The sequence below is a fragment of the Suncus etruscus genome, chromosome 6 (assembly GCF_024139225.1).
Source record: "Suncus etruscus isolate mSunEtr1 chromosome 6, mSunEtr1.pri.cur, whole genome shotgun sequence".
NCBI classification, from domain to species: Eukaryota; Metazoa; Chordata; class Mammalia; order Eulipotyphla; family Soricidae; genus Suncus; species Suncus etruscus.
In genome coordinates, this window is record NC_064853.1 from 28,002,953 (window position 1) to 28,013,127 (window position 10,175).

At 40.3% G+C, this 10,175-nt stretch overlaps 1 non-coding gene across 1 annotated transcript; it reads right to left on the reverse strand.

Moving 5' to 3' along the window:
• Nucleotides 1–9,602: 9,602 nt before the first annotated feature.
• LOC126012996 (U6 spliceosomal RNA) lies at nt 9,603–9,709 on the reverse strand. The gene has a single exon (XR_007497334.1). It is a non-coding gene; the product is annotated as a U6 spliceosomal RNA (small nuclear RNA).
• Nucleotides 9,710–10,175: the final 466 nt, after the last annotated feature.

Here is a 10,175-nt window from a genome sequence, read left to right on the forward strand (position 1 = left end):
TTTAGTTCCTTAATCCCTCAGCTGACTGAAGAGAGAAGTGTCCCAAGGACATGCTTTCTATTTGGGGTACCCTAAATCCAGTTACCGATGCACATAAAGTATAAAGACTTGGTGCCCTCACTTTGACCCAGGAGACTTTAAAGAGCTGTTAGCTTTATGGCATAGGGCAGTGAGGACTTCCTGAGATTCTGCTGTGACTCCTCCTTCCCTCTTTTCACTTCTTGAATCTCCTCCCTTCTCCCAGAATTTGAAGCCCAGAGTGCTCCCTCATATTTGTTCCACATTTCAGTGCTTGGGAAATCCAACTTGTGACAGTTATTATTCCAATTTTGTTTATTTTTTTAATTTGTTTTGGGTTCTTGCTCAGGACTTACTTCTGGCTTTGTGTTAAGGAATCACTTCTGCAGGTCTTAGGGGACTTCATGGGGTACCAAGACCAAGCCCAGGTTTGTTGTGTAAAAGGCAAGCACTCTACCCACTGTACTATCTCTCCAGCCTCTATTCCAATTCTGAAGACATAAAAATTAAACATCTTAGATGGTAGACAAAAGCCACAGTTATCATCTGATGAGGAGAATCAGAACTCAGATGAGAAGATTACTCAAAGTATGCCAGTGGGTTAGACGCAAGGGATGAAATGATAAATGCTACCTAAACAACCCTCTGAACTAATCATGAAGTAAGCAGCACAAACAGAAAAATAGTCCTCACCTATGTAATCTCCATTGGAAGCTCATGACATAGGCATAAGGAGAGAGAGAGAGAGAGAGAGAGAGAGAGAGAGAGAGAGAGAGAGAGACAGAGACAGAGAGAGACAGAGAGAGACAGAGAGAGACAGAGAGAGACAGAGAGAGAGACAGAGAGAGAAAGACAGAGAGACAGAGAGAGAGAGATGGAATATGTGTTGAGAGGATCATGAAAACATTCCAGGGAAACAGCATAGATGACTTCCCTCTTTCCACTAACTCTATTAATACCACTCAGAGAAACAGATTGCTTGAGACCAATGCAAGGACATTAGTGGCAACAGTCAGCCTGTAGGACATACTGACAGCTTTAGTTCTACTCACCAGGAGCCTCTAGACTATATGGTGAAGTTAAAAATAATTACTGGGGCCCGGAGAGATAGCACAGCGGCGTTTGCCTTGCAAGCAGCTGAACCAGGACCTAAGGTGGTTTGTTCGAATCCCGGTGTCCCATATGGTCCCCCGTGCCTGCCAGGAGTATTTCTGAGCAGACAGCCAGGAGTAACCCCTGAGCATCGCCGGGTGTGGCCCAAAAACCAAAAAAAAAAATTACTGGCTTTGAAATGAGGCTACCTTTCCCTTAGTTCAATGCCAGTCCCCTTGTCCATACTATCTGGTAAGTGGGCTTAGATTTTGATGGCTTTAGGGAACCTGTTGATAGGACTCTTCTGGGCACAACTTGTAAAACACTCTTTATACAGCTTGGCATATAGCAAACTAAAGATAAAAATGGATAGAGGCCCATGTAGTGCTTTTAAGTTCTTAAGTTCATGCCTTCATTCTTTGTTTACCCCCACCACTTTTGACTGACTTACAATTCCTGCTTCACAACTGATGTTCTAGAAGGCATTTGAGTTTTTTCCTCTCTGGAATCACTATTATCCCTTACATGCAACACATAATGCATATAAACAAATATATATGTATATATAGTGTTTAAGAGAATACAATGGTACAGAGAAGTTAAAACTTGTCCCTAGAATTGTGCAATCAGTGACAGAGCTGGGATTCAAAGTACTACAGATTGGCTCTAGAGTCTGCGCTTCTCTGCAATATATCATCATAGAGGCAATCCATATGCAACAACTGTAGGCATAAACCCCTACAGTGGGTAAAAAAGGAATGATAAGGCTGTTGTGAAAATTAAATAAAATAAATCAAGAGAAGTACAACTGAATAGCTGGTTAATGTAATGCTCTAGATCAGGGTTGGCGAACACGCGGCTCTCCGCATGCTACTCCCGGCCAAAATGAATGCGGCTCTTTGCCTCTTATTATGATTTTGTATACCGTGGCTCTTTGCTAAGTTTGGATTTTGTTCTGTAGCTTCTGAGGAGGGACCTCTGAGGAGAGATCTCCGAGCGCGGAGTCCCGCCCCCAGGCTGCGTCATCCCGTCTCCCATCCCTCGGGAACAACTGCACGGGCCAGCGAGAGGGGGACCAGTGTGTCACATGTTGGGTCACATCTTGCCGTGAGTTCTTAGTGTGGAGGACGCAGCACACCCTCACCATCACAGGATTTTGACCCTCACTCAAAATGGCAAAATGCAATATGTGTTTAATATATTATTGTTAAAATTAGATGCTTTTGTGTGAGTGTTTGTCTGTTTTGGCAGGTCACTGAGTGGTGTGGCTCTTTGATTCTTACAGTTTAAAATTTTGGCTCTTTGTGTCGAAGTTGTTCGCCACCCCTGCTCTAGATGTATTTTGTATTATCATTAAGAAGTAACCTTTCGGGGCTGGCAAGATAGCATGCAGATAAGGTGTTTGCCTTCCATGCAGAAGGACGGTGGTTCGAATCCCTGTATCCCATATGGTACCACGTGCCTGCCAGGGGCGATTTCTGAGCGTAGAGCCAGGGGTAACCCCTGAGTGCTGCTGGGTGTGACCCCCCCCAAAAAAAAAACAAAAACTAAAACAAAAAAAAACAACAAAGAAATAACCTTTCACCTTTGAATAAATGAAATTCCCTTATATAGTATATTAAAAGTTAAATAGCAAATATAAAACAAGCAGCGGAAATATGTATTTAATGTATAGGCCAACTTGACTGGGTCACAGAATACTCAAATATTTGGTCAAACATTATTCTGATTATGTCTATGTCAGTGTATCTGGATTAGATTTAATTTTAAATCAGTAAAGTGAGTAAAGCAGATTGGCCTTCCCATTAAGTGTGCCTGGGGGTCATTTAATCCAGAAGAGATTAAATGAGTGGGATCAAAAGAGATTAAATGAGTGGAACTACAGAAAAGAACAAGAGGACAGACCCTCCAGGGAGTAAAAAAAAATTCCTCATGCTTGCCTGCCTTGAGTTTTCAAACTTGAAACACGTAATCATCTTTTTCTAGGTCTGGAGTCTAATGATATTTGGACTAGAACAACACTGTTATTTTTTCTGATTCAAAGCACAAGAATACTAGCTAATGATTGCTAGTGACTGCAGACCTTAGAACTGTAGCCTCCAAAATTTCACAAGTCAACTCTATATTAAGTCTCTTTTTACATACATACATACATACATACATACATACATACATACATACTATTGGTGCCCTTTCTCTTAAGAACCCTAGTTAGCTAATTTTCCTGTGAAATATTTTTATCTTTTCAAACTTGTGAAGAACAGAGAGAGACTCAGAGGGATTCAATAACTTGCACAGTTTGCCACTTATCACCATAGTTTTCATCACCAGGATTTCGTGAATATTTTCATTCAATCAACAAGTATTTAACAATAAAGTATTATGAGGTGGCATTATATCTAAACATAATTTTCAAGTTCATTCCATTTTCTCTCTATCTCTACTTTTCTCCAATTCTACACTACACAGCTTATTTTCCCTACGAATGGGCATTAAAAGTTCCAGATTCAGGGCCGGAAAGATAGCCTGGAGGTAGTGAGTTTGCCTTGCATGCAGAGGGATGGTGGTTCGAATCCTGGCATCCCATATGTTCCCCGAGCCTGCCAGGAGCAATTTCTGAATGTAGAGCCAGGAGTAACCATGAGCGATGCTAGGTGTGACCCAAATACCAAAATAAATAAATAAATAAATAAATAAAAGTTCCAGATTCATTCTGAGGCCAGAGTGATAGCACAGCAGGTAAAACATTTGTTTACCTTGCACATGGCCTAAATGGTTTCAATACCATGTGGTCCTTGAGTGCAGGAGTAGTTTCTGAGCATAGAGCCAGGAGTAACCCCAGAGCACTGCCAGGTGTGGTCCAAAAAATAAAAGTTTCAGATTTACCTCTTAGCACCAGATTTATCCAATTCTTTCCCCAAAAAATGAATGTCTCCAGGATCCTTGAAACATACAATCTGATCACTCTGCTCACAGTTGAAAACCCTCATTATTCTCATTACTGCCTCATAGCCTATATACATTCTATGATGATCCACAAATTCAACAGTAACTTGGTACTTGTCCCACCTGTGCAGTCTGCCAGACCCCCACGCCTATCCTACAATGGCTCTGCATGATGGTACTAATGTAATGATCACACTTCCCCCTCTTCATTCTCTTCCCCAAAAGAGGCTAGGATATTACCAGACATTACCAGACATCACCAGACAGTACTCAATAACTTAAGCAATACTCATAAAACTTAGTTAACGAAGAGTGATGGCCCATGCTAGAACCTGAGAATGCTGAGGACTATCAGGAATCACAAAGTAGTGCTTAGAAACAGAACATTTTAAGAAGAATCAAACCTTTGAGTTATATTGTAATACTATTATTATTATTATTATTATTATATAGTATAATACTAGAGGCTTGTTTTAAAATTATTTTAAATTAACTATATGCTTCAAAATTTAAAAGAGAGAAGTTCTTCTTACCAGCATAAAAATTTTCACTCACTTTTCCTTGCATCTATCATAGTATCCAAATTCCCAAAAATGCTATCTAAAGGATATGTCTCCAACTTGTTTCTACAATGGCTTTTCAACCTTCAGACTATACACTTTCATGCCCCAAGGCCTTTACAAACATATAGACTTTATCAGATGATTCATACTTCATCCCATCCTCTTCCAGGCTACCTATCAGGTCTTTGTTTAAATTACCCTTTTTTAAGAAGGTCAATCATGATATTAGGTCCTACTCTATGCATCTTTTATTTTCTTTGAAAATGCAGAATGCAAAAAAATGTTTGTGTTTCTAGTATTTGTTGAAGGCTATTGCTTGCCTAGATTTTAAACTCTACAAGGTTTTTTTCATAATTTCATCTCCAGTGAGTAGCATACAATAAGTGCTGTATGTATTTGCTTAATTAAGGTTCTATAAAGCACACTATACACTTGAGCATCTTCCCTGTGTTACTGTTTGTTCTACCTAGACCAACCCACTCTTCCTTCCTGCCCACATTGTCTTCATCTGGCAAATTCCCAATATGATATTTAACAGTAACACTCAGCTTCCCCATAGCTTTGTTTTCTCAAGGTTATTCAGTCATTTCATATGAACTTCTGCAGCTTTTCAGTACTTAAATCACTATAGGGACCTGCCCTTTGTCTTTCCTGTGAGATCCTCAAGGCCATGGACTGAGTCTCTTTGATCTCCATGATTCCCCGAGGCAGCACAAAGCCTGCACACAATCAAGCCCAGTGAACATTTGTCAAAAGGTCACTGACCTAAGAAAACAGAACCATAAATGTGCATAATACACCTGGCACATAGAAAATGCTTAATAAATGACAATAAACTAATTATTATCATTATTGTACTGTGATTTTCTACTTTAGCTTCCTCTGTATGTTCTATGAATAATCCTTTTATTCATTTAATGGATATTTAGATAGTGCCTGATCTCAAATGTATACATCAAGGACAGTTATAATAATGAACTAATAGATGCTAGCTCCTTAAAAACTCAGAGTCAAGATAAAATATTTAAATAATTATAAAACAAACCCAAAGAGTCTTCCTAGACTTCAGCCATAAGTGGAAAAAAGGCCCAGTTTTTTTCCAACCAGTTAATACATATACAGTATTAGGGATAGAATCTATGATTTTGAGTTTTACCATTTTAACTTCTCAAAGTACATACATTAAGGGGACTGATGAACATCACTGGCTCTCTTTTTTTTTGCCTCTCTCTCTCTCTCTCTCTCTCTCTCTCTCTCTCTCTCTCTCTCTCTCTATCTCTCTCCCCCCCCCCATTTCTACCACGCTGGTGACCCAACTATGCCTTGCAGTCAGAACTAATAATTCAGTCTTGTTCAAATGGTCCACTAAAGATGTGTAGAAAGCAATGCAAAGTGCAGGAGTATTATCTGAAAGTTGACATTGGTCCTGTGTTTAAACTCAATTTTATTATACACACTAAGATCGTTAGTACCCATAGTCTGTAGAATTTGGCTATGATTACTGTTGCCATACGCACAGAATTCACACCCAGCTTCTCCCAAACCAGATTTTGCCTTAGTTTCTTTTTCCCTTCACCCACCCCTTTAGAGAGGTAAAAGACCCACCTAGGCTTGAGTAGCATCAATAGATACGTTTGTCTGTTACTCTACCCTTCCCCTTCCCCCCATGTAGATTAAGCCTGTGTAATAAAGATCGGAGGGGGAGGAAGGTTGGTGCTCTAGTCCACGAAGCTGGAAGTCCCCTGACCTCCAGGCATTTTACTTTCCCTTATGAGTTTCTTGTTTTATTAAATCTCATGGTGACCCTGTTTCAGACCCATTCTCCTGGGGTTAGATTATGGCAGGTATAGTCTTTACATCTGGCACTATGAACAGGGATCTGAGAATAGAAACCTCAACACAGTGACAAAAATGGTGAATGGGATATAACATGTTATTCTGGTGGATCATCTAATGAATGAAAGTGCTGTTGTGCCCTTTATCAGAGCAGTGGTGGGTGTACATGGCCCTGCATCTGAGCTGCTTCACATTGCTCTGGTGTTGGGCCGAGTGGTGGTGCAAGGGGTAAGGTGTCTGCCTTACCGTCTAGGACGGACCCGGTTTGATTCCCGGGCATCCCATATGGTTCCCCAAGCCAGGAGCAATTTCTGAGTGAATAGCCAGGAGTAACCCCTGAGTGTCACCAGGTGTGGCCCTAAAACCAAACAAACAAACAAACATTGCTCTGGTGTTTTTACCTGCATGAACATGCCATGCCCTAGAGAGATTCCTCCATGCATATGACCCAAGAGGGGAGGTGTGTCTTCCCAGTAGTGATGCATTCTCAATCTAAAGGCCTTCGCAGGGCCTATAATTTATTGTTCATTACTGGTGCCAAACTGGATGACCTTCATCTCTCAAATATGACTTAACCTCAAGTAAATCAGATAAGGAAGATGTATATGATAAGCTGTATACTGCCTCTTCAGACTCAGTCTGAAAATGACTCAGTAGAAATGCTCCCCCCTAGCCCACCACTACTCCAGAAAGACTACCCTAGAAGTAGTTCCAAGTGAAGTTAAAACCATTATTGGTTTTTAAATAACCATTATTGTTCATAAATAAACCATATAATGTTAAAATGTTTAAAATAACCATTATTGTGGTTAAAATCATTATTGGTCCATATTCCACTAGAATCTAGATCTCATGAACTTACCTTTTCTTTCCCATTCATCTGAAGAATAATCAACCTTATGAACACTTATGAACACTTGAAAATGGACTCACTCAGTCATTTTAGAAAGGCTGTGCTTTGAAAGATCTAAATATACATACTGCAATAAATACCTTATAGGCTGGAGTGAAAGTGCACTTTGGATGCCCCAGTATTTTCATGTGGTTGCTAAAGCCTGCATAAGCCCTTCTCAATATATACAATGAAAAATATGGTTCGGTGATGAGTCCAAGATAAAACTCCATGCTTTAGGTCATTCTCAGAGAAATTTTCAGGGATTTGATTGACTTAGAAGATGCTAATTGGTGAGGGAGAATAGGAGGACAACAAAAAGCCAGCTGCCTTACCCCATCTTGAGCTGTTTTAGCTTATATCTGTGAGGCAGCATTGTGGGTTTGGGAAAAGATTGATGCTGATGCTGAATTTAAAAAGAAATTATGCAAGGATTTACCAGGGAGTTTCTGTGTCATATGCAAAATTCATTGGGAAACTGATGGATGTAATTCTGAGACAGGCTAAGTGTAAAGAGACTCAACAACACCTGCTGAAGCAATTGGCTTTTGAAATGCTAATAAAGATTGTCAGGCTATCTTGCACCCTATTAGAAAAGGAAAGATGTCATGGGTTATTTACAAGTATGTTGGAATGTTGGTTCTATTAAACTTTAAAGCATGTGTGAATGCTATTGAGACCTATGCAGTGCAGAGGCAAACTCAAGACAAATGTTTCAATTTGCAGTAAATCATGCCATATCTGCAGGGAATGCAGAGCCCCTCACAACTCTTTGAGATCTCAAGCCCCTTTGAGATCACCACCCAGACTTTATCCCGGGTATGGCAGGGGATACCATTGGGCAAGAGATTGCCACTATGCCTCTGGTAATCCTGTTTTGAGATATTGGAGGAGTAGAACAGCCCCAGGCCTCACGAACTCAGATTAAATGTTTTAGTAGCAATGAGTTGGGCCATTTCCACAGCAAATTCAGGACCCCATCCAGGCCCTACACTCTTGAAATTGCCACCAAATAATCCTGTCTCTGGAAACTGGGGGAGAAGCCATCCCTAGGCCCCACAGAATCAGGGAACACTTTTGATTGCACCCCTCCAAACTTGGGTTTACAGAGCTATGATCAATAGATTCACTACAACCACCACCACCAGTAGTGCTGCCTTGGTATTACCTGCCCTAACATCATTACAATAGCACCAGCCCAATGCCCATACAAATTAAAATCTGATATAAAAGGGCCAATTCCACCAGACACTGTAGGCCTACTCCTAGGGAGAAACAGTCTGAATCTTAAAGGAGTCACTGTTAATGTCAGGATAATAGATTCTGATTATATTGGGGAATTAGACTATTTGAATGTTTGATTTTGTTTTTTGTTTTGTTTTGTTTTTTGTTTTTTGGGTCACATCCAGCAGCATTCAGGGGTTTCTCCTGGCTCCACGCTCAGAAATCGCTCCTAGCAGGTTCGGGGTACCATAGGGGATGCTGGGATTTGAAACAATGACCTTCTGCATGAAAGGCAAATGCCTTACCTCCATGCTATCTCTCCCACCCCTATTTGGATGTTTGAAAAGGAAGAGCATTGTCCAACTCTTCCTCTTCCCTTGTGTTATGCCTGGCCACTCCACTCACCCCAGGATTGGAGGTTTTAGTAACACTAGTACCTGTGGCCTTTGTCTCTGATATTATAGAGGGTGAGCACCCACTTTTAACTCTTAAGAGTCATGAGAAGGAGTTTAAGGAAATGACTGACACAGGAGCTGATGTTTATACTATCTCTTCCCCATACTGGCCCCATAAGTGGGCCTTATAGGCAATACTATATATGGCCTGCATAAAGTTTGCATTTTGCTTCTTCTTCTGTCCAACAGTGATAGACAGCTAAAAAGTGTTGTTCCAGAGGGGGTTGTAGCTAAATTCTAGACCTATGTAGCCCCTATACCCCTGAATCTATGAGGTCAAGATTTACACCAATAGTGGTATGCTCAGTTCATGGTCCCTCCTCCTCCAGCTACCTCTCTGGCCCCTAATTCAGAGACCACACCTTTTAATTGGGGCACTATGCCTCAGTACCACATCCCTCCACATTCAGTGGGAAGTCTGTGTGGACACCTCAGTGGCCCCTTAAAATGTAAAATGTAAAATTAATAGATTTGGCAGATGAATAGCTTATATTAGGACACACTAAACTTCATTTTCAGAGCAGAATTCTCCTTTGTCATATAAAAAAACTGTATACAAAAGAATTGGTTTTTTTTTTTAATATGAAACGCTTCACGAATTTGCATGTCATCCTTGCGCAGGGGCCATGCTAATCTTCTCTGTATCATTCCAATTTTAGTATATGTGCTGCTGAAGCGAGCACACAAAAGAATTGTTATACAAAAGAATTTTGTACCCTCCTACCTGACTTTCCTTCCCCTGCAGTGATTCCTAAAGACTGGACACTGGTTGTGATAAGATTTAAAAGACTGTATAACCTCTCTTTCACACAGATGACTATAAATGATTTGCATTTTCCATTCCCTCATTTAACAATAAGGCACCTCTCTGTAGGTTTCAGAGGACTATTTTCCCCCAAGAATGACCAACTCCCCTACCATGTATTAATATTAGGTTGATGTGATTTTACATCTTTCTTGAACAAGATTTATCTATGTTTAGATTATTCACTTATATGTATGATATCTTGCTTGCATGTTCTAATTACAGGAAGCTTCAGAGATTATATGAATAGGTGATGGCATGCTTATCAGAAACCAGATTATAGGTTGCTACAGAGAAAATTCAGATGCTAACCCTGTATGAATACTTGGGTTATATTCTTCAGT